The sequence below is a fragment of the Schistocerca cancellata genome, chromosome 4 (genome assembly GCF_023864275.1).
Source record: "Schistocerca cancellata isolate TAMUIC-IGC-003103 chromosome 4, iqSchCanc2.1, whole genome shotgun sequence".
NCBI classification, from domain to species: Eukaryota; Metazoa; Arthropoda; class Insecta; order Orthoptera; family Acrididae; genus Schistocerca; species Schistocerca cancellata.
In genome coordinates, this window is record NC_064629.1 from 116,337,615 (window position 1) to 116,364,164 (window position 26,550).

Consider the following 26,550-nt stretch of genomic DNA (forward strand, 5'->3'; position numbering starts at 1 on the left):
GACTCACAACTTGCGAAAACAAATGTCGAGTTTACAAGGTACAAGAGTGTCAAAGAACTGCGATACAACGTTATACGAAGAAAAAAAAGGAGCCACTAATAATCTGCTGGAAGAAACAGAAATACACACACACACTTAAAATCATTTCTTCGATAATATGCTTAATGAGCAATCTAAGTTAACTAATACTCCTTTCCTGAGAAACTTCCAGGAAGTACTTGACACGTTCCAATATAAATAATTTTTCTGTACATACCTGCAGATCAAGTAACATATCTTATAATATTGTACGTGTATGTATCTACAATAGTGAATAATATTGATGGCACTAAATTAATATGGAAAAATTTTAATGTATTATTATCACCACTGTCCAAATAGCACATAAGGATTTCACACACTTTCTTATCTGCATTTATTCTCTGAGGTGGTGTAAAATAAATTTTTACCTCTGCAGTTTACAAAATCATATTTATCTACTGTATTTAATGTCATACATTTAATGCAAAATAGCTTTTCAATTTAAAACAACAGTAATTTACGTTTCTTTTCCCAAAAAGCCATATCTCTGTATCACTGAATCGCGGCACTTTTTACACTCTAGTACCTTGTAAACTGCGAATTTGTTTTCATATGTTGTAAGCCGAAACTTGTGCGCAATGAAAGTTCGTTTTGTGACCAAAAGAAAGTTTTTAATAACGCCAAACGACGTATGTGGTTGGGAAAATACAAACAACATTGCGAATATGATTCGTTGGAAGAAAGCTGTGGGAAAAAATATCGGATAAGTTGCCTTTTAACACAAGACTGTAGGGCAAACATCTTTATTACACGTCTGTAAATGTCAATTGTTGTTTATCGTAGGGCAAATCAGTGTATCATATATTCTAACGAAAATTTGAAAGCCGTCTAATGAACTGTACAAATTCGAAACCGGCAACGGTATTTTTTGAAGTAAGTGACTTAAAACAAATCTGTGGGTGGTTGCTATACACCAGGCATGGGCAACGTTCGATGACCCGCGAGCCACCTCGTAACGTGACACGATAGCATCCCTCCTAGACTAGTCGAACCTATATCGTCTGCGATGTTAATTTTTATAGGGTAGCGTTCCGTTATGAGCGGCATCCCTTTCCCGACAGGCCACGCCAGTAAATTATGCCTCAAAACACGTGTTTTTGACAGCCAGTTGCCCACCTGTGCCGTGTACCACCAACACTTTGTTTCAGATAACAGCCACGGTCTCCAGCTATGTGATTCATTGGACAACGTCCGCCAGCTCAGTTGAGTGGTACCGTGTTGCCCTACGATGCATCGGGTCCGGGTTCGATTCCCAGCAGGCTTGTGGATTTTTCTCCGCTCGTAGTCACGCAAGTCGCCCAATGTGGGGTCGACTAAAATAAGACTTGCAACTCGGCGACCGAACTTCCTCGCATGATGCCTTTCGACCAAGAATGCCACACGATCATTTCATTTTTTTATTGCACAGAACTGCATACTCTGTCATTATTTATGACACATACAAATGTTTTATTCCGAAAAGAATTGTTTGCAGTTAAGGGCGTAATTGTAACGTTATTTTGAGTTGTAACTTCCAAATCAGAAGCATATCGTACAAGCTCTCGAACCGTGATATTCTAACACTGTAACTCAATAAGTTAAAATACGAAAAGAAAGAATTAGAGTGCAAATAACTGCGTCTGCTTAGGGCTGCAGAAAACCTAGAAATCATATTATAGCAGGGGTAAGGATGGTACTGAGGGCGCCTTCTAGCAACTTGGGCCCCCGCAATATCCAATAAATAAAGCCGCGCATTCTGGTGGTGAGTTTCTCATTCCAAGCACCAGTTCGTAGTAACGTCAATAGAACGCCCTGACACAGTAGCAAGTTTTAACAGTTAGGTCACCATTTAGATTATCTTGCTTGTCTTGTTTTCACAACGCACAAAAATTTAGAGTACTGGCGGTTTTTCCCAGTACTACTAAAGCTGTTCCTACGTAAATACTCGTTATGATAATTTTCTAATGTTTCAGCTACATCAAGCGTTATATTCCAGTATTAATGTTGTACTTTATATTGATATTAGACGAAGTTAAATTTTTGTTTACAAACATGGCGGTGTTGATATTATGAACCCTCTTGGCACTGGCAGTGTGAACCCCCAATGTAAATGACATAAATGGGCACAAATTATAATCGCTACATATTTCCTGTTCAGTTTTATGTTTCAGAAGTCTCGTAAAGAGTTGACGCGTAGGAGGAAACAAAAAAGAATGACTAGGGATAAACGAAAAAAGATAAGAGTTTTAAAGACACTATCAAGCAAAGAATGGGTCTAAAGAAGTCAGCAAAATATGGGGCGATCTTCAAGAAGATTTCTACATTATGTTTTATAACAATATCTGATTTAATAAAAGTGTCTTTCTCGTAAGTTTATAAGTTTGTAGCATGAGGCTCATATTACAACCACAGTTTTTTTCGCAGAACGTTTAAGGTCCCATAAAACAATTACTTTTTGTGTCATGCAAAGTACCCCAAAAATTATATGATACGTAGATGAAAGACATGTCATAGAATGTATTTAGCAAGTCTGAAGTAGATGAAAAAGAAATTGTGCCAATAAGGAAAAAAAGATCAGTGTGTGCCCATTACACCACCTCTCCTATGACGTTGATATCGATCTCCATGATATCATTTTGTTTGTGGTAACAAACACTTACGATATTTATGGCCTTGGATAAATTTGAGAGATGGATTGATCGTACATCTCCCACTCAAAGCTCTAGACTGATTCATATGATTTATGTTCCAGTAGATATATTGGTCTATATACATAGACGCGAAGTCTAAACTTACTTCGAATGGAGCCTTATCAAATAAGTCTGTTTCTGGAGAAATCTTGCGGTAGCCATAATTAAGTTACATTTACTACGACCAGCTCGTGTAGGTAAATTTATAGTTCGCTAGCTTCCGGGTTAGTAGTTGATGCAAATTCATAACGAATCCGTGTACTGGGTGACAATAGGCGGTTCTTTATTTTGGTATCATAAACGTGACACATAGACATTTAAAACATTAAAATATAAAGAACAAAATTTACATCATTCGCAGAAATGGAAGACGCGACACATCATCGAAGGGTAAATAGTGCTTCAGCAACAGAAAGCAATAATACTATGATCTGGGTGGGGGAACGCCCATCATGTGACAATCTCAAAAACGCGAATAACAATAAGAGAAAGAGAGAGACAAATAATTAAAAAGTGAGAAATATACACAGTGTGGGGTTTCTGACGCGTGATCTATCGATGCGGTGCACCTGGCTTTTTTTACAACATAACGAACGATTTTACCATAACTGAGAATTTTTTTGTAGCTCAGAGAAAGTAAATAAACAGGCAGTTCAAAAAAGATATAAATTTTCCATCCCTGAATGTATCCAGTTTCAAGTTATGCAGGATCAACATTTAGTTTTTCCAAATCTATGTGTCTTACGTAATATAACGAACGTATACGTATTTCCTGCATGAAAATACAGAATTTTCATTTTCCAGAGCATAATAAGGTTGTTTCGTTAACGAAAAAGTTTGCTGTACCCTGTTAGAAATAAAAATTAAGCTATAATTGCTTCAACATCGCACGGTACAGACGTTACCACTCAGAAACTAAACCGCATGTCTCTCAGATGTGGCTTAATACCAGCAATAGCGTCAGTGGTGAGAGTTACACGCATTTACAGTCGCTGAATCCGGCATACTGTAGTGTTTGTATTCAGCGGCTCATATGTGGGCGCAGAAAACGCACGTCGACCACTGTCAACCGGAAACAGAATTTCAAGTTCTATTCCCGGGACACAAGAATTGCTTAGTTTATCGCTATGCGCGGAGTGAACTACTGTTGGCTGTTCGTTAACTTCGCGCTTACGTCCTTAGAAACGGGGTCATATTGACTGAACATGCACTTCCATAAATTTGCCTCCAAGTGTTTGCTTGAGTGGTGGTTTCCTGTGACAGTACGTACGCAACATCACAGCAACGAACCCTAATGTCATCATCGCAATTTAACACGAGTTGTGGATTTCATACGCTAATGTAGTATTCTGCTCACTATGCACAGTTTTAGGAATTCAAACTCATACAGGGTGGTCGGAAATTCCCGTTTCAGACTTCTAGGACTTGTAGAGGGCAGTGAGTACATCGTATTTTGAATAGGAACTCATGTCCTGAAACGTCATCCAACGAGACTACAGAGCGTCAAAGTTATAGGCGCGGGCGTCTGTGAATGTACGTCTACACGGGGTGATTCCGTGACGATGTTACAAATTTTCTAGGATGATGGAGAACGATAAATGTATTAATTTGAAGTAAGGATCCCTATACCGGAAACGAACGGGTCGAAAACTATAAACGAAAACCGTCTGATACCTCTGACAGTTGAATACATGCACCGGTTCTTGTGTTGCGAAGAGTGTAGGATTGGTAAATTTCAGTGGTGGTAATGTGGACAAAAACGAGAAAAAATGTCCAATAAACGTGGGCTCTAAAGTGCGTACCTTAACAGCTATGAACACTTGCTCAGCAGAGATGTATTTCACATTAGCGAAGATGAACGAATGGTCATAGCTCCTCAGGTATGCAATTTAGAGCCCACGCTTATTGAACATTTTTTCCCATTTTTGTCCACACTACCACCTCTGGAAGTTACCAGCCCTACACTCTTTGCAACACAAGAACTGGTACATGTATTCAACTGTCAGAGGTATCGGAACGGTTTTCGTTTATAACTTTCGACTCGTTCGTTTCTGGTACGGGGATCCTTACTTCAAATTAATAAATTTATCATTCTCCATCATCCTAGAAAGTCTGTAACATCATCACGGAATCACCCCGTATATACATACATTTACAGACGCCCGCGCCTATAACTTTGACGCTCTGTGGTCTCGTTGGATGACGTTTCCGGACACGGGTTCCTATTCAAAATACGATGTACTAACTCCTCTCTACAAGTCCTAGAAGTCTGTAACGGGAATTTCCGACACTATTCAGACAGGCAATGATTTTAATTCTACCTCGGCTATTTTCCATCCTCATTTATCTATGCTGAAGCCTATCAATGCCTATCAATATAGCCAATATGTACTGCACACTGTCATGCATTACCTCATACATCATACATTTGTGTAAGCAGATTAAGCGCATTTGTTTAGCACTTTGTTTTTGGCGTGTAGTTCCTCGACTTTCTTTTTATTTCTTGCGATTAGTTGTGCCTCTTGATCTTTGAAAAGATCCACTCAACAAATTTGCTGCTTCTTCAACAGCTCCAACAACAGCATTGTCTGTTGTCAGAAACGTTGCAAAGATAAAATATTTAAATATGTATCCACTATTTCTGATTCGCTTTTGCGGGTAAGACACAGGCTATCAACCAACGTCAAACTCAAGCGAAGTTCCTATATTTCATTTTTTTTAGTTTTATACGAACAATAATACGTTTATTACTTTCTGGTTTCCGGAATAGGTGAAATAAAACGTCCGTCTCCATTGTCATATGCGGTAACTATGGGAACTAGGCGATAAAGTGCTCGATTATTTACAATGGTGAATACCTTCATAAAAAACAGCTGTCGGCTACTATTAATTACGATTTTAACTAGTTTTTCATACGAGCATTATCAAATCGCTGTAAGATCCCTCGTATCGGGAAATTATAAATATATATTTGGACCCTGTAGGTCAACCCATCTGCGGCTGAGGTTGTATACTCATCACACCGTCTCCTGGTTAAAAAAAATGGTTCAAATGGCTCTGAGCACTATGGGACTTAACATCTATGGTCATCAGTCCCCTAGAACTTAGAACTACTTAAACCTAACTAACCTAAGGACAGCACACAACACCCAGCCATCACGAGGCAGAGAAAATCCCTGACCCCGCCGGGAATCGAACCCGGGAACCCAGGCGTGGGAAGCGAGAACGCTACCGCACGACCACGAGATGCGGGCTCTCCTGGTTAAAAATCCACGGTTGTCAAAAAGGGGCTGCTTCCCTTCCTACAACTAACTAATAAGTTAATGTTACGAAGCTGAGTCGACTCCATTTCAACCACTGCAGCAGGAAAATATCTTTGACGGCAGTAACGATCGAACACCTTTCTTCCATATAACTATCATACACAGTGACAGATCAGCTACATAATCGATAAATAAAAACTTTTGTAAGTGGCAAACAAAATCACACAATTATGAAGATCTCTGGAAGGACAAAAAAGGATCTGCAAGGTATAGAATAATAACCGCTACTAGGCACGAAAGGTGTCTCCATTTAATGCACGACCGGTTTCGGGACTGTGCCCTTCTTCAAGTGGTTTTACACTCACTTACATATTTCAGCACTCACTGTTGGAGACCACTGTTTAAATATAAAGATACAAATAATGTGATGGTGACATAACAAAAGCGATTGAAACAAGTGGAAGTTGTTTAGCGATATGTATTGTACAGCATCGAAGTACTACAGTACTTTTCAACAAATGTCGCTTAGCAACTTCTAATAGCTTCAGCTGGATCTAATTATTCACGATCACATGATTTGCTTTTTATTTAAACAGTAAACTCAAACACTGAAATAGGTAACTGAATACAAAATCAAGTGAAGATGAGCACAAGCTCGAAACCGGTGGGGCGTTAAATGAAATCAAATTCTTCTGTGAGTGTTAGCTGTTATTATTTCACACCCTGTGAAGGAACAGTCACTGAGTTAATTGCATCCATTATGGATAAAATTCAGGAAAGAATTTGTATTATGCATAAGTTACTGTTTAATGCAGGCATCGTTTACCGCAAGGACCTATACACTTCGTGTGTGTAACAAGCTGAGACAGTGAGCACCTCGATTGCAGTACCGTCGGTTATGAAATCAGATGCGGCATTCATTTACTGCAGACTTAAAGCTTAGATAGTGTGCCATCTACCGTAAACTGGTTAAAGTATATGGCGAAGGTCTCGAAAAGTGAACCTCAATTTTTTGTCATCACGGATGGAGTGCATTATTACTCCTAAACAAAATTGATGCTTCACAATTATAAATTTACGAAATCGGCGTCATTCAGGATTCCGGTTCACCAAGAAAGTAAAACAGCAATTATGGGGGCTAGTAACAACTGCGTTGACATAGGACGACTACGTACAGTGGTAGGTATGTGGTAAATTAAGTGTATGCTATTTCTGTGGCATTTTTAAACAGTATCGGTGCATGTAAAAACGTACCTCTGAACGAAGCTGAACTGAAAGATGTGATTTCCACCTGGAAATCTTGAGCACTGATCACTGCGCGACTCTCAGTAAGATGTTGTTCTATCTCGATGGTCCATTCAGATACTTTAACCAGGACGCTTTCGTGCACAGCCTTACATTCCGTTCAGGTAATGTCATTTTAAACGTTGGTAAGGAACGTAAGAAATTCACCTTTATGCTGGATCGGAGGGCTCTAAGTATGACGCCACGCCAATCCATTCCATATATCATATTCCATCTTAGCTCTATTGCATGGGTTCGCAGAACTGCCATCATCCCTGTTCTGGAGAAGTGGGTTCAAATGTCTACACTGTTATCTGGTTTTGGACTTTTGGTGGTTTCCTAAATCATTTCAGGAGAATAATGGAATGGTTCCTTCAAAGGTAACACAGATTATTTCCTAAAACATCGTTGTTCAATTGCGTATTTCATGATCCCTACTTCGAAGAGACGTTCAAGAGGTCTACTGTGATCAAGTAAGTATTAAGTGGAACTGGCTGGATTCGCAGCTTCTTCCAACATCCACATCCAGAATCTAAGGTTATCTCAGCTGTCAGGAAATGTACTGCTTTTGAGATAACTGATTTTAATAACCATGCAGTGATGAAGGGATTAGTGAAGTGCAGGAAGAAAGTGATGATTCCATAATGAGCCCGAATGGAAAATATAGGAAATGAAGGTGGTTATGTACGTTTTCCTGTTTCAATAACCACAGTATTACCAACAGTACTGAAGCTATTACTGATGACGCGGTATGTCGACTCAGTGCGATTACAATTGTTAATCAACATTCTTTATATGAGGTGAACTATGTAACCTGAACACCTCGAATAAATAACAAACGGTTCTAGAAATCGAGACGAAGTATTTAGCCAATGACAGTATGTAAGGGGTAAGTAATCTGTTGTATGGGTAACATTTATATCATATCTACGTACAGAATTACTGAACCAACTGTGTTTTCTTTTAAATTGAGCAATATACTTTTTTTAATGGCATTGTAAATCTGTTGGAAGAGGAGTTCAGCGATATAATGGTCGTCATGGTTTACAGTGAAATGTTCGCAATAACCGCAAGCTAATTCTTTAAATATAAGTGCCAAGATTTTCGACAAACGCTGTCTCTTCTCCTCTTAAAACACAATCTTTGTGGTACAAGACTAGGCCCGATACCGGAAACGATGCGTTGTCTCCACGCTTATGATAACGGTGGCTGATTATTAACAAGAATCTGTATGTTTTTTGTCAGCATATGAATGGTATTGCAAAATACGACATAAAATGTCACTATGTCTACGACTTAGCAAGAATTCTGAAACGAAATACTTGGGCTGTCCATGTTAAGTTGTTCAGCCTCCACACTGAGACTAATAACAATTAATCAGAACATAGCTTGTCACACTATTATATCTCCTTGCTAGCAAAGGCAGTAACGCAGACAGTTTTTCCAGATGATTAGAAACGACTGCTAGGATGATTCCTAAAAACAAGAAGTCAGCAAAAATTGTCTCATTCCATGCCATTGTTAGTAATTTGAAATTAACTTCTCACACAAAAAATTCGGTTATTTGCTGTTATCCACTCAGTGTAATTAATTATTACCCATTTAATTTAGTGCGATTTCCATGAACACCTGGCGATGGTAGTCGTTCTTGGGACAAACATTAGTAATAAACGTTAATTAGGTAAGACTTACGCTACTCTTCCTGAAATACAGACGCTAATATTTTGTTACCACTAATTACGATGTCAAGGGTAGTGCATACAGCGTCGAAAATATCGTCGAAATTCTAGCGTCTTTCGAGACAACACAGATATCTTAGAACTGATTTCAACGACGAACATCCAAAAACCCAGAATTTAATGTTAATGGGGGCTTCATAAAACCTAAAATAATTTATTTTAGATTTGTGTGAGGTTCAGACGGAACGAATAACGTAGCTCCCGAATAACGCGACGCCAAACAATGAAACATGATCTTTACAGTATTTAAAATCGCAGTTCTACCATTGGTTAATCCCTACATAATTTACATCGAAGGTTGGCGGATCATCACCTTAGAAAAGAAGAATTTCAAGTGACTGTGGGGAAAAAACGATTACAAGTCAGGTTATTAACCAAATATTCATTCTAGAACTCACAGGTATAACGACGTATATTATAATATGGAGTGTAGCAAAATATAATGTATCAACAGACTGAGTCTGTTCCTGTCTATTGCAGAATGATGACGTTTGTTCTTTCGTCTCATGTCTCATTATTCTGTGTGTGGATCGGGACAGTTTACTAGAAAATCATTCATTATATACCCAGAAAACTGAAGAAAATCCCCTTCTGAAACAACACATTTCATTTCTCTGTATTTCATTCCATTCGCCATACTCGATTTCCAGCGCAACATATTTTGTATACATACAGCTATTATTTCGTTGTAACATACGTATATGAAAATCAGCCAACAGCTACGTTTATGTCCCAGCGAGCAGAGGGCGTGACAGCCGCTTGCGCAACCGAACGGCGTCGTGGCCACACCCCCTTCCCCATGGATGACGCCATTCTGCGAAGATTACTCGCAGCGTCCGTAGGAAGGCCGCCAGCAAGAATTATACTAGCTGGCTGCGGCACACGCGGCTTCCATTTTCTAGAAAACCGTGTTCCGCGTAAATTATAGCTGCGCTACTAAGCTTCGTAGGTTGTTGAACGAGGAAGTTGGTCTTCTGTCAACACAATCGCTGCCTTATTTTCGTCCACACGCACTTTTAAAAGCGGTGACGTGGCTTTCGAACGTCCTTCACTGCAACTGCATTCGTACCGATCACGAAATGCGTTGAGAAATATAGTAGGGCCTACGCGTTATTAGGGTGGTACAACGGTAGTATTTCTGGTTCGAATTCCTACTCTACTTCACTGTATGAGCTACTCCAATATATTAACAGGGACTATACGTAAGCTAACCAAGCGCCCTGCATACATCGCGGAGACTTCGAATCATGTGCGCTGATCATTACACGAACAAGAAAGTGTGTAGTTACTACAATACATCGTTTGTTTTAAAGATTAAATGACACTTTATTTGTGAAGACATTGAAACAGTCGGACACTGTTAATGTACTAACAGTAATTGCTTGTATCTCTTTGCAATGTATGAAAAATTAAGTAGTTAACTTGAACTCTCTGCGTTTAGATATGTAGGAAAAGATAATCTGTTTCAAGGGGCTAGTTCAGGCTCAATGATTCAATAAATTTGTAAATAAGTACTTACCGAGGGCGTATATTTCCTTAATGGGATCTCGCGTGTTTGCTTGTTGTCTGAGGAAGAAACTGCTCATCCAGACAGATTAACAAACCTGCGGTAGAAAGTTATTTTTCTGAAAGAAGCTGTATAACACTGATCTTCCTAGGAGCGTAATCTGATGATGGAACAAGCTGTCAGACACCTCTGATGAGGAATAAATAAAATGCCAGTTTACAACCTCCCTCGCTGTGCGAAAGTTAAGCGTTGTGCATATAAACACGAGCACAGTCCACCACACACACGTTTAATAACTTGTTTTTTTTCTGGCAGACGAAGAACTGTGCCGTTCGTGTGACAGTTTCGCAAGGAAAGGCACAGTGTCACATGTCTCAAATTCCTCAGCGTCCAGCGAAGCGCGTGCCTTCGGCAGTGTGACCTAAGAAAGCGTGCCCTGACAATAGAATCGCCGGTGTCAAACGGTAGACGCGCGGCGCGGGGGCGACGGCGGGGGCGGAGAGTCGCGAGTTGGCCGTGTGCTACGGACGCGCATGGTCGCCTCGCGTGCGTCAAGGCCGGCGCTGCTAGCGCGCCACTACCTTCGCTGCGACTGGGATTTCGGCAGAGGCGGCGGCCGGACCACCGCACGCCAGGACAGAATTAGAACGCTTCTCCTGCGACGAGGGCCAGGGAGGGCGCTCTTACCTTCCAGACACAAAACTTTCCCGCCGCCGCAGCACGTGCTTCTGCCGACTGTTGCTCCGACGCGCTCACAACCCTTTACAACTCGCGGCAATAACCCTCCTAACGAAGCCGAAAATGGCCAGTTTACCTGCGCATTTGTCCCTTATTTTATGGACAGTGCTTGTGGTGGTCTTGCTAAAGACGGATATCGCCTTGAAGGAAACAACATCATTAAGCTCGTTATATGTAACAAGACTTCGTAAAGTAAGAATCGGAGAAGAATTATCAGGCAATGAAAGTCCGCACTTATTTTAGAAGCTAGATTAAGAAAAGGCAAACCTACGTTTCTAGCATTTGTAGGCTTAGAGAAAGCTTTTGACAACGTTGACTGGAATACTCTCTTTCAACTTCTGAAGGTGGCAGGGTTAAATACAGGGAGCGAAAGGCTATTTACAATTTGTACAGAAACCAGATGGCAGTTATAAGAGTCGAGGGACCTGAAAGGAAAGCAGTGGTTGGGAAGGGAGTGAGACAGGGTTGTAGCCTCTCCCGATGTTGTTCAATCTGTATATTGAGCAAGCAGTAAAGGAAACAAAAGAAAAATTCGGAGTAGGTATTAAAATCCGTGGAGAGGAAATAAAAACTTTAAGGTACGCCGATGACATTGTAATTCTGTCAGAGACAGCAAAGGACTTGGAAGAGCAGTTGAACGGAATAGACAGTGTCTTGAAAGGAGGACATAAGATGAACATCAACAAAAGCAAAACGAGGAATGGAATGTAGTCGAATTAAGTCGGGTGATGCTGAGGGAATTAGATTAGGAAATGAGACACTTAAAGTACGATCGTAGTAAAGGAGTTTGGTATTTGGGGAGCAAAATAACTGATGATGGTCGAAGTAGAGAGGATATGAAATGTAGACTGGCAATGGCAAGGAAAGCGTTTCTGAAGAAGAGAAATTTGTTAACATCGAGTATAGATTTAAGTGTCAGGAAGTCGTTTCCCAAAGTATTTGTATGGAGTGTATGGAAGTGAAACATGGACGATAACTAGTTTGGACAAGAAGAGAGTAGAAGCTTTCGAAATGTGGTGCTACAGAAGAATGCTGAAGATTTGATGGGTAGATCACATAACTAATGAGGAGGTACTGAATAGGATTGGGGAAAAGAGGAGTTTGTGGCACAACTTGACTAGAAGAAAGGATCGGTTGGTAGGACATGTTCTGAGGTATCAAGGGATCACCAGTTTAGTATTGGAGGGCAGCGTGGAGGGTAAAATTCGTAGAGGGAGACCAAGAGATGAATACACTAAGCATATTCAGGATGTAAGCTGCAGTACGTACTGGGAGATGAAGAAGCTTGCACAGAATAGAGTAACATGGAGAGCTGCATCAAACCAGTCTCAGGACTGAAGACCACAACAACAACAACAAAAACTGACGGGATGTTGTCTATCATCTACATCTACATCTACATCCATACTCCGCAAGCCACCTGACGGTGTGTGGCGGAGGGTACCTTGAGTACCTCTATCGGTTCTCCCATCTATTCCAGTCTCGTATTGTTCGTGGAAAGAAGGGTTGTCGGTATGCCTCTGTGTGGGCTCTACTCTCTCTGATTTTATCCTCATGGTCTCTTCGCGAGATATACGTAGGAGGGAGCAATTTACTGCTTGACTCCTCGGTGAAGGTATGTTCTCGAAACTTCAACAAAAGGCGGTACCCAGCTACTTAGCGTCTCTCCTGCAGTCTTCCACTGGATTTTATCTATCATCTCCGTAACGCTTTCGCGATTACTAAATGATCCTGTAACGAAGCGCGCTGCTCTCCGTTGGATCTTCTCTATTCCTTCTGTCAACCCCATCTGGTACGGATCCCACACTGGTGAGCAATATTCAAGCAGTGGGTGAACAAGTGTACTGTAACCTACTTCCTTTGTTTTCGGATTGCATTTCCTTAGGATTCTTCCAATGAATCTCAGTCTGGCATCTGCTTTACCGACGATCAACTTTATAGGATAATTCCATTTTAAATCACTCCTAATGTCTACTCCCAGATAGTTTATGGAATTAGCTGCTTCCAGTTGCTGACCTGCTATAGTGTAGCTAAATGATAAGGGATCTTTCTGGAAGAATTAGAAAAGAAATGCGTTCACCAAAAGGGAGTAGGAGAAATAAATGAAAAAAAAAATCAGATACATGCGACTTGATAATGTTGAGATTTTATTAACTGAAGGCGAGACAACGATTAGTAGCAGTTTCTTGAAACTGAAGAACAGCCGAGACTAACATGATATTTAGATAAATGTGAAAAAGATGAAGGCAATGTTGAAAAATAGAGATGTGAAGAAAAATGGAGAGAAAATGGAGAGAAACGATACTTTTACGTATCTGGTGCGCAAAAGGAGTAGAAACATTAAATGTGAAGCAGATGACAAAACAAGAACAGAAATGACAAGGGACAGTTTTATACAGTTTCTAAACTTATTGTTTTTTATAATTCCTTCAAACGCTTCAATTTTTATACTGTGTCGTAAAATACTCTTTTTGTCTGCTTATCTGCAACGGAAATTCAGCCAAAGTGATGAACATGTGTAAGAAATTTGTTCCTTCGTTTTCAGAAGCTATGAAATTGCTGGTTCAATATAAACTTGGCAGTATTTGTGTTGGAGGTGATCCACAAGAAAGTTATTCTGAAACTTTAATCATAGATGGAAAATTGTAAACTACACAATATCGCATTGGACGATTGTCGAATGAAGTATTAATAAATAGCTGTTACGTAGCACGTATCAAGAGACAGAACGTGACGCATGTTACATGTACAAATACTTAGAGAAGGCTTAGTGTTTGACGGGAGAATGACTGTCAAACGCAGAGGAATAAACGCATTTCAAAGAACTGCCTTAAAAATGCAGTTTATATTGCACGGTGATTAGTAGTCTTGAATGAGACGAAGGTGCAGAATCTCACGCCAAAAGCGAACCAGTTATCAATGAAATGGACGGAAACAGGTGGCCCTACGTAAAAGCCGGACAAGTGCGGTTAGGATTCGCGCTCTGAGAGTTATGTACAAAATTAATTATGTATATAGATAATAATAATAATAATAATAATAATTTTGTGTGGCTTAATGGCCTGATGTAAGTCTTTCTAGCGGCCACCACTTGGGGGACGTGAGTGTCCCTAACCTAACTCAGTCATTCAACTGGGAAAGTTCAGTGTGGAATTTGAACCACGTGTTGTTTCTGGCAACTCTTCACGTCATTGAGAGATGAAGGATAGCTTGAAACGAAGACTGACAGATCCGTGTTCCGACCTATATTCGATATTCCCCTGACCTTTCAGATACTTGATTTTTCGGTAGACAACCGGGATCAGCATGTACATAAAAGGTCCATCTATAGCTTTTCATGAATGAGTTTGCGAGTATCAAAATATGTGACATTTATATCGCATTGAATTAGGAGCTCAAATTTTTCGCATTGTGGACCTTAATACGTGACATAATTTCAATTGATAACTCTACCCGTTCCTGAGAAAAAGGGTACTGACGGCTGGACAGACAGGCTGACAACAAATCGATCCTATAAGGGTTTAGTTTATACCGACTGAGGTAAGAAACCCCACAAAGAAACAGCCGACTTAGCTAGTGGAGAATACTGTGTATTCTTCTCACTGAAAGTCTCGTAAAGTGCAAAAAGAATAAATGGCGATCGCTGCACAAGTCTTCTGAACTGAAAGGCAAAGAAAATTCACGAGTAGAAGTCGGGATTGTAAAAGAACAAATATCTTCATTCAGGATAATGCACCTGCCCAAGATAGTGCTTGGTAACAGAAAAATTGGATAATTTGAAGCACGAATTGAAACATTCATCCTAATCACCAGATTTGTGAGTCACAGACTTCACTCTGTTCCATCATCAGTTTGTAGCTCAAAAAAATATTGAGTTCAATGAAAAGGTTATGTCACTTGTGATGATGATGATGATGATCATAATCATGATGGAGCTTACAAGCTCATCAGCGCCCTTTCACTCATTAAAATGAACGAATGTGACTAAAACCTCGAAAATGTTCCACACTCATGCACTCGAATCGAGAAGAGAATCGCTCTGTCTTACATTCTCTAAAACAACGGAGATAGAGTAAAAGTAGCTATACATGAGATTAAAAACAAGTAAAACGACAATGGAGCTAAAAGAAAGGCACAGGCCAATGTGCTTGGCTGACTACTTAGAAAAATATGGGTGAGCCAGTCACATTAACACCATCGCCCTAAAATATTGGGAAAAATGTTGGACAGTTCACAAATCCGTCGCGACCCACTGATCGGAAAATAAAACACAATCCAATAAAATGTGGTGTACAGTTATCTGTACGTCACAAGCTCCTCACATTGGGGGGTTCTCTTGCTGAAGCAAGAAGCCATGTGTCATAGTGCTGTGGCCTATGCGAAGTCGGGTAAGGAGGACCTCGTCCCGTCGGCGTGGCTGGAACGAGGTACGCCACGGCCGAGTTTAGGGCTTTATTAGACGGAGCTTATTGTTTGCCACTTCCAGCCACTCATCCTGCCACCGACGCAAGACTCTGGAGCTCAACAGCGAGGTTATAGCATGCAGTGCAGGGGGACGACGCACCGAAATACCTGAGGGTCACGACAGGCCTCCTTGGCTGCTGGATCCGCCCTTTTGTTCCCCACAAGTCCCATATGCCCTGGTACCCAGCAGGAAGACACTGTAAGAACGTCTCATCTGCTCCACTGCCCACAATGTCGCAAACAATTCGGCATCGAACACAGTAAAATCTCGGGGCAGTCGACCCTGAGGACACGATCCGGGAAAACAACTGAGCAACCAAAAGAGTCATTCGGTTTCGACACATCCGCAAAGACAGCTACATAGCAGCCGGCCATGGTGGCAGAGCGGTTTTAGGCCCTTCAGTCCGGAACCGCGCGACTGCTACGGTCGCAGGTTCGAATCCTGCCTCGGGCATGGATGTGTGTGATGTCCTTAGGTTAGTTAGGTTTAAGTAGTTCTAAGTTCTAGGGGAATGATGACCTCAGATGTTAAGCCCCATAGTGCTCAGAGCCATTTGAACCATTTTTTAGTTACATAGTTGTGGTGCTCAGATAAAATGTCAGAAAATATGCTATGGAAAACAGGAGTAAGGGTGCAACGTCTCCTGTACTGCACCAAATCTAAAATTACTCTTGGCTTCTCCAGTAAGAAGAGCAGCAGACGGTTAAAACCCTGGATTTGGGGTCGTATTTGCTCCACACCGAGTGACTCTAGCGAAAGAACTTGCCCCCCTTCTAACAGCCGTGTACCGCAAGTCTCTAGAGGAACAGAAGGTTCCAAATGCTTGGAAAAGAGCACAGGTAGTCCCAGTCTTCAAGAAGGGTCGCCGAGCAGATGCGCAAAACTATAGACCTATATCTCTGACGTCGATCTGTTGTAGAATTTTAGAACACGTGTTTTGCTCGAGTATCATGTCGTTTTTGGAAACTCAGAATCTACTATGTAGGAATCAACATGGATTCCGGAAACAGCGATCGTGTGAAACCCAACTCGCTTTATTTGTTCATGAGACCCAGAAAATATTAGATACAGGCTCCCAGGTAGATGCTATTTTTCTTGACTTCCGGAAGGCGTTCGATACAGTTCCGCACTGTCGCCTGATAAACAAAGTAAGAGCCTACGGAATATCAGACCAGCTGTGTGGCTGGATTGAAGAGTTTTTAGCAAACAGAACACAGCATGTTGTTATCAACGGAGAGACGTCTACAGACATTAAAGTAACCTCTGGCGTGCCACAGGGGAGTGTTATGGGACCATTGCTTTTCACAATATATATAAATGACCTAATAGATAGTGTCGGAAGTTCCATGTGGCTTTTCGCGGATGATGCTGTAGTATACAGAGAAGTTGCAGCATTAGAAAATTGTAGCGAAATGCAGGAAGATCTGCAGCGGATAGGCACTTGGTGCAGGGAGTGGCAACTGACCCTTAACATAGACAAATGTAATGTATTGCGAATACATAGAAAGAAGGATCCTTTATTGTATGATTATATGATAGCGGAACAAACACTGGCAGCAGTTACTTCTGTAAAATATCTGGGAGTATGCGTGCGGAACGATTTGAAGTGGAATGATCATATAAAATTAATTGTTGGTAAGGCGGGTACCAGGTTGAGATTCATTGGGAGTGTCCTTAGAAAATGTAGTCCATCAACAAAGGAGGTGGCTTACAAAACACTCGTTCGACCTATACTTGAGTATTGCTCATCAGTGTGGTATCCGTACCAGATCGGGTTGACGGAGGAGATAGAGAAGATCCAAAGAAGAGCGGCGCGTTTCGTCACAGGGTTATTTGGTAACCGTGATAGCGTTACGGAGATGTTTAACAAATTCAAGTGGCAGACTCTGCAAGAGAGGCGCTCTGCATCGCGGTGTAGCTTGCTCGCCAGGTTTCGAGAGGGTGAGTTTCTGGATGAGGTATCGAATATATTGCTTCCCCCTACTTATACCTCCCGAGGAGATCACGAATGTAAAATTAGAGAGATTAGAGCGCGCACAGAGGCTTTCAGACAGTCGTTCTTCCCGCGAACCATACGCGACTGGAACAGGAAAGGGAGATAATTACAGTGGCACGTAAAGTGCCCTCCGCCACACACCGTTGGGTGGCTTGCGGAGTATAAATGTAGATGTAGATGTAGCGCTGCATGTGGATTCCAAACGACACTGTGGCTCGTGGGCGGCAGGAGGAAAGGTGTTCCAGAGGCGAATGAGCAACAGCATGGCGTGCGGGTGAAGTCGGACATGCAAAGAACTTACATACCTCACGCAGCTTGAGGAGCTGCTGCCAGATGGTAAGCGGTGGTTCCCTAGCCTCAGTACAGACACTGGGTGTGGGACTGGTTCTATAAACAGCTATGGCCAGCAGAATTCCCTCGTAATGGACAGCATCAATGAACTGCAAATAAGAATGCCTTGCCTATCCAGACACCAGGCACCCATAGTCCAGCCGTGAACGCACGAGAGCTCTATAAAACTAGAGCAGACACGTCCTGTCCACTCCCCAAGACCTGTGGCTAAGCACTTTGTGTTGTTTAGTGCCTTGAGTGACATGACGTTTAGATCTCTAAGGCGTGGCAATCACGACAATTTATAGTGCAGAATGAGGCCCAGAAATTTCACTGAGTTTCTAAAAAAAATGTAGGATGATGTCCCTCATATGCAAGACATTTACGTCAAAAATACGACGAGAACTATTAAAATGAACACATACAAACTTATCTGCGTAAAACTGAATTCAAATCTTTGCGGGCCAATCCTCTAATCTCCGCAATGTAAGTTGCGACTGACGATTCGCTGTTGCAACACTGAAGGAGAAACAGAAAACAGCAAAATCGTTCACAAATATGGAGGACTGCACAGGATTCCTTACCATAGACATGATACCGTTTATGGCTATGGCAAATTGGGTAACACTTAAAACACTCAATTAACTTAACATAAAGTAGTCTTCTCCTCAAATCGATCTGACAACGTGTTACCAACTCGGGTCCTAAAAAACCGCTGAGACAGGAAAGATAATATGATGTTGAGGCGGTGGTCACAAAAGCCCCATTGATGAAGTTGTGCGAGAATACTATGTCTTCAAGTAGTATCATATGCTTTTCTGATATCAAATAAGATGCCAATACAGTGAAAGACTGCTGAATATCTCACTATAGCAGAGTCAGGTTCTCATCAGTGGACCGAAAGATCCGGAATCCACACTGAGAGGGACTAAGGAGTCGCCTGGTTTCTATCAACCGGACCATAAAACGGTTAACTATTAACTCTAGTGACTTTCCTACTCAACTTGTTAAAATGATACTCCTGTAAGTACAAGGAGATGTGCGGTCTTTTCCTGGTTTGATGAGAGGTATCAGAATTATCTTCCTCTGAAAGTTGGGGAAGATGCCTATCTGCCCTATAAGATAACACATTCGAGGAGGATTTCGTTAGACGCATGTGGCAAATGTAAAATCATGCAGTACCAGTTTTTGCCGTGACCGGGTGCAGTGTCACGAGTGTTGGACAGTGCTGATCGGAGCTTCCACATGAAGAATGAGGAGTTATAGGACTCAGAACTGTTTGCTCTGAAATCCAGCTTACCCCTCTCTACAGTCGCACAGTAGTGACGAAACCCCATATTCTTGCTTGCATTGGCAGTAGGTTGTGGAAAATGGTCTGCCAGCGCCTGAGTGATATTTCCAGTTGTTGTTTGGAGATACTGATGTTTCAGTACTGCTGCTATTGGTAAACGAATGTGTTTACCATAAATCCTCCGGATGGCCTTCCATACTTTTATAGAACAAGTGGGACGGTTTATAGAGTCCAGAAATGCTTGCAATGACATTTTCTTCCTTTCCTTAACTACGCGTCGAGCGTTGGTTCACGCGTCTCTAAAGGTTATGGGGTTTTCTGCTGTAGGACGGCATTTAAATCGTCGAAGAGCCACACACCTGTCCTGGATTGCTGAATGGCACTCATCTGTCCACCAAGCCACCTAAGATGGGCTGAGGACTTTGGAAAGGATAAGTAAGTGGCGGATCACTCATGTAGTGAGGTCCAGACATTCCTGGAAACTGTTGCGATGTTCATACACAGCCAGCTGGCTGAACAGCGTCTAGTTGGTCCTGGTCACCATCAATTTTGGCGGTTTATATTGAAGCTATTCTCCATCAAGTAGGTTAATGTGGAATGAGAATTGGTCACTGTAAGTGTAGCTCATCAATGACTTCTCACTGTACAGAGTCTGCAAGGGCTGGAGAGCGGAGAGAGAGATCAAAGACTGAGAATGGCCCAGTAGCAGCACAGAAATTAGTTTGAGTAACAATGTTTATGATATACAGCTCTTGGGATGTCATGAGGCCATCCAAAACCCAACTCTCAGGGCAAATAGAGGTCGGGACCCCACAAGACATTATGAGCATCGTAGTCTCCCAAGAGGAGAAATGGGCAGGGGAGTTCTTCCAAAAGACTTGTGCGAGCCTCAGAGTCCACTGCATCAGAGGGAGGTAAATATAGTGAGCAAACTGTAATCCTCCTACAAGTGTGAATTTCAGCTGGAACTCCTCGCAGGTCAGTAGCCAGGTGAAGAGTAAAGGAGTGGTGTGCATTATTCACAAACACAGCAATACCTCCCTTGGCCCTTTGTCCAGTCAGATCGTCCTTACGAGAGACTGTATAGCCCTGTAGGACAGGTACATCAGACATATTAAAATGAGTTTCCTACGTACTGATGCACATTGGATGTTCTTGTGATACGAGCCTCCACGTGTGTCTTGAACCCATTAACGTTGTGCTGGACGATACGAGCCATTTGTCATAAGGGTTGAATTTTTCATCCTATCTTTCTACCTCTAAGGGGAGCCTACCAAATGAGGAGGCTCAGGCCTTATACATCTGAGGTGCAGCAGGTTCCCCAGAGGTTGCTCACTAACGATTGTTCCACCTTAACTGCCATGCATCTTATCAGCGCATAGCACACCTTGATATTGAGGTTTTTTTTTTATAGAGGTTTACTCCATCCTCGCGATCCGGACGGTCATGCAAGATACTCATTCCCTGTAACTCACAACGTTCCACAGCCGCGCTGTACCGTTGTCTCTGAAACATGCTCAGAGCTTACAGCGACAGAGGACTGGAAGCGTTTACCAGTCCGAGCTGAGAAACCACCGGGTCATCAGACCCGCACCCAGTAAACGAATGCTGAGCCCCTCATGGCTATGACAGGTGCTGATATTTGTTTTGTTTATCTAGAAAACTGTAGTTCAAGGATTGAGCTATTGTACTGAGTGCATCGATTATGAAGAAGTCTTAATTGAAAAATAAGTGCAAGTCTCACATAAAAATATAGACTGAGAAATTTTCACCTTGCCCTCATACATAGAGTCTTTCAGTAGGTAAAGCTGTGACAGTAGAGAGGCTAATGGCGTTACAAGATAATGGGCCAACTGTTCTCCTTATCTGTTGGCCTAACATACTTATTAATAAACCGGTATAATTTGTGACCTCAGTTTAAACGAACTCCTCATCTGCGCTCTTAGTAATGTTAATTTATTTTCTGTTTTATGACCAAATGCGTTTAGCTGAATTTAATTCATGATCTACCATATGATAAAGTAAATCTCATTTTAACTACTATAATTCGCAAACCAAAATGTCTTCTGCTTATGTTTATGTAAGTCTAATCCTAACCACTATAATTTATGATCTAAAATGGCTGCCTCCCGTCCTGTATTCTTATTGGCTGACATATTGGTGGTATTTAATTTCGACGATCAAAACTCTCCACCACTGTTTGGGGTATAGTAGTCATGTGCTTTGTACATCTGTCATTCACCATGAAGCATCAGCAGCAGCAGCAATTTCAAGTGATATTTAACGTTTTGGGGCAATCTGTTACAATTTTCTTGATTTTCTTTCAGTGTTCCACGAATACCCACTTTTCATGAAGACACATAAATATTTAAAAAGATGTCCATAGTGCATTATTCAAACAAACTCCACTCAGATCCTAATAATTTTATGTTAAACATTAGCATAGTGCAACTAATACAGTCTTGGTATTTTTTCACAGTAAGAACTTAGCCCCACATTATTAGTGAGTTGAAACCAAACTATCAGACTGCCTAAGAGGAGTCTGATGCTATAAAACTACGCACTGATCGCAAAAAACCTCGCAACACCAAGGAGGAGCTATGCAACATACACAAAGTTGGTAGATGTTTTCTACATCTGAATAATGATGTCTATTGCAGTTTCGCGCTAGTCGTGTAAGAGTGGCGCTAGTAGAGGTACTATGAGGATGCATATCAGGTTTGCTTTAAATTCACAGTAACTGTCACGAGCGTTAGGTACCTTTGAGACTAGATATGGTAAGTTGACGTTAGTCAAGAATGCCTTTAAAGTGACAAAGACGCCGTTATCAACACCTCACTGAGTTTGAACAAGGTTGTGTAGTAGGGCTACAAGAAGTTGGATGTTCCTTCTGCGATAATGCAGAAATATTTAGCAGGAATGTAGCCACTGCACACAATTTCTGGCAGCAGCGATAACGACAATTTATGGTCGCAAGGAGACCGGGCTTCGGACAGCCATGCGGCACTACCAATGGGGAAGACCATGATACTCAGTACATGGCTCTGGCGCATTGTACTGCATCTGAAGCGGCTATCTGAGCAGAAGTTGGCAGCACAGTGACACAACGAACTGTTACAAATCCGTTACTTTAAGGAGAGTTCACAGCCAGACGCCCTGTAGTGTGCATTCCACTGACACCAAACCACAGCCATTTGCGACTTCAGTAGTGTCAAGCGAGAACTCACTGGAGTGCAAGGCGGAGGTCGGTTGTGTTTTCTGATGAAAGCTGGTTATGCCTCAGTGCCTGTGTTGGCCATGTGTTGCTTAGGAGACCAGTTGAAGGCCTGCAACGAAATTGTCTGTGTATTTGAACATACTGTATGTACACCTGGTATTATGGTTCGGGGTGCAATTTTGTATAACAGCAGGAGCACTCTCGAGGTTATCCCATGGAGCCTGAGGGCCAATTTTTACCTCACCCTGCTGATTCGACCTGTTATGCTGTCATTCAAATGTTCAAATGTGTGTGAAATCTTATGGGACTTAACTGCTAAGGTCATCAGTCACTAAGTTTACACACTACTTAACCTAAAGTATCCTAAGGACAAACACACACACCCATGCCCGAGGGAGGACTCGAACCTCCGCCGGGACCAGCCGCACAGTCCATGACTGCAGTGCCTGAGACCGCTTGGCTAATCCCGCGCGGCTAGGCTGTCATTCATGAACAGCGTTCCAGGGAGTGTTTTCCAACGCGATAACGCTCGCCCATATACTGCTGTTGTAATCCAACATGCTCTTCAGAGTTTCGACGTATTGCCAAGACCTGCTCGATCATCGGATCTGTCTCCAGTCGAGCACATATGGCACATCATTGGACGACAAATCCAGTGTCATTCCCAAACACCATTAACCATTCCTGCATCCGCCAACCAAGCACAACAGGCATAGAACACCAACCTACAAACTGGCATCTGGCGCCTGAACACCACAATGCATGCTCGCGTTCAACATTCTGGCGGTTACATCGATTACTGATGTACCAGCATTTCGCATTTGCAATGGCTTATCTCGCACTTATATTAATCTGTGATTTTACAGTGTTAATCATTTACATATGTTACCTAGACAAATGTATTCCCAAAATTTCATTACTCTACATTATTTCGTTTTTGATGTTCCGACTTTTTCCATCAGTGTATGTTTACACACTCACTAAATTATACTGTACACAGTTCCCCACACTCGGTTAGGAATTGCTGAGCTACGTAATTGATTCAAAGCAAGCAAAAAATGTGGAGGCTATCTTTTGTGGACGACTCAAAAACTACAACAGCACTGTACACGTCTGGCCCTGCCTGCAGATGATTCAGCACTGCCACCCTTACTGGAGTGATGACTGAATCCAACGGCCACCACACCTTTCCCAGTGGCTTTGTGGATAAACAAATGGCTATGCACTGACAGATTCCCTTTGCTCCAAAACCTTCTGTGCCTGCCATTACCACTGACTCGTATAAATTATTCTATATACTGTCTTTCATTTCATGTAGACACTCCATAGTACATAAAAACATCCAGCCACTGTAGCTCAGTCAGTAAGGTATGTACGCTAAAGGTAGAGTAAACCCGCTACTATAGTATCCCCAACCAGCTAAGCGATAACGACTGCAGTTTTATATGAAAGAAAAACCATCTACAAATCTTTTATTTCATTTGTTCCCTTTTACAGCCTTCACAGTGCCGTTTAATCGAAGGATGTCCACCAGGCTTACATTCTCCACCCCACTGAAAATGCATATCACAAACTCATTACACTAAAACACTAGTGATAACTTGTCAAATCTGTGCGTAATATTCTGTGAAACTGACATCAGTTGGCTAAAAAAACAAATATTAGGCAGTTGCTTTCAAATTATATTACTCTTCCATTTCAAAAAGTGCCTTACACAAGTTTTTAGATTTAAGTCACTTGAATGTCTAATGTGGACCAACACTCTCATTTATATCAAATCCATAGCCTTCCATCTGCGGCATCATAATGCATTTGGGTATCATTTCTTTCTGAATATTAATTAATGACTGGACTTAGTAGATATCCTGAAAACACCAACATCCTGCAGTCATAATTTTCCCTTATGAGCAACTTAATTAACAACTTCAAAGTACTGCATGTCTCTCCTCTGTTCAGAACTTTTACTGTACATTTGTTGCCAGCAATTAAATTCATGACCTTCTTATCACATTTTGTGCCTAGTATCATAACCCCATCCACTTTTTCAGACAGTATTTATGCGAGTGATAGCGACGAGCTGACTGTGGAGCTCCGTACTTGCTTCTTTTATAATGACTATAAAAATTTATTTTTTCGTATTTTAAAATTGAATGTTGTATAGTAACAGCATCTGAAACAAAGCTTTCCCAGTCAAGTAAGAACTCTCGAACAGTGAAAATATCGAAAGCTATAGTACAGCATATCTGCTCCATCTCAGTGTATGTGGCAAGTATCAGCATTGATGTTAGTAATGAATGTTGTCAAACGTACATATCAAAACAATTTTCTTTTTCCACGTCGGTAAGGTGAAGCCATTGCATCCACATGATATGAAATCAATGTTGTTTAACTCAGTGCATAATATAAACAGCAGTGACAGCAAATGCATCAGTTTGCTAAAAATGGCAAATCGTGAGTTCTGTCTAGTGATATGAAAGTCATATTATCCTAAAATGGCTCTGAGCACTATGTGACTTAACTTCTGAGGTCATCAGTCGCCTTGAACTTAGAACTAATTAAACCTAACTAACCTAAGGACATCACACACACCCATACCCGAGGCAGGATTCAGAAAGGAGAAAGTGAAGAAAAATAAGGAGGAAAAAACTGATTAAGATGAAAAAGAAGAAGAAGGAGAAGAAGACAGATCAAGATGAAGATGTCAAATTAAGAAAAAAAAACATCTTAATGAAAGTAGAAGCTGGAAGTAACTCATCTGTGAGATCTCTAGCGCATAATCGAGGTTTATGGCAGCAGCAATACTGAACTTGATGAAAATGCATTTTGCCTACCTCAACTTGACTGAGAAAAGCACACATGCTTTTTTGTTGAATCAGCATGTACAACATGACTGGAAATTGCAAAAATATTGACTCACTGACTAACAAGGGAAGTTCCCCATCGCACATAAGCCCCCCACCCCACCCCCCACCCCTCCAACCTCACATTTAGTGGTAAAATGGCCCGAAAACTGAACACGGATCAAGCATGGAAACTCACCGACGCAAGTAAATGTGATGAACAGAGAGAGCAAGTGAAATGCCGCATATACCTCTCACAGAAATGAAAAAAAAAACGGATAAGCCAAAGTGAACTATGTTCCAGTACAGGAATTCAAGAGTCAAAACTTCCAAAACGTAACATAAAATTCGTAACATGTGGCACTTCTGTAGGAGGTCCCTTCCTCACCCTCGCTGTCGCATTACGACACAGATGTAAATTTAAATGCAGCGAACAGACACGTCAATAACCAGACGGACAATTGATAGCTTAGCGAAAAAAAGTATGAAGCACGAGGGAGATTAGAGCATGGATCTCCCCCTTCACAGTCCAACACCTTTACCATATATCCTCGACGTCGTGACTATTCAGATTCGTTTGATGTTTCACATCTTGTGCTTGGGCCATTCACTGTCATGATTTTGCCTCTTTCTTCAGTGTCCAGTACACCTTCTTCCTATTTTTGTGTTTGAGCTCTGTTCAGTTTCTGACAGGCTATCCAGTGGGCCATCTTACACTAAATCCGCGTAGCTTGCGATGGAGAGTTTTCCTTGTAAGTGTTTCACTTGTTCCACCAAGTCTCACATCCAACTAGCGTAATATGACAAGCATACCACACTGAAAAACACACATGGGCACTTGTCAGTGCGAGTAAACAACCTTAATACCACGTCAAAATTTGTCTGATATCAAATTCAGTCAAATACTATATTGACCCTTCCTGTTTAATGGTACAAATGGCTCTGAGCACTATGGGACTTAACATCGGAGGTCATCAGTCCCTTAGAACTTAGAACTACTTAAACCTAACTAACCTAAGGACATCACACATATCCATGCCCGAGGCAGGATTCGAACCTGCGACCGCAGCGGACGCGCGGTTCCAGACTGAAGCGCCTAGAACCGCTCGGCCACATCGGCCGGCTCCTGT

The 26,550-nt window shown here is 41.6% G+C and overlaps 1 protein-coding gene across 3 annotated transcripts in view; it reads right to left on the minus strand.

The window, feature by feature from the left end:
• LOC126183887 (neurogenic locus protein delta) overlaps positions 1 to 11,038 on the minus strand; it is a 1,431,801-nt gene extending 1,420,763 nt beyond the window's left edge. For all 3 annotated transcript variants that reach the window (XM_049926201.1, XM_049926198.1, XM_049926199.1), the window contains exon 1: positions 10,556 to 11,038. The gene's annotated coding sequence lies outside the window, so the exon portion shown is untranslated. The remainder of the gene's footprint in view (positions 1 to 10,555) is intronic.
• Between the last annotated feature and the right edge of the window lie 15,512 nt (positions 11,039 to 26,550).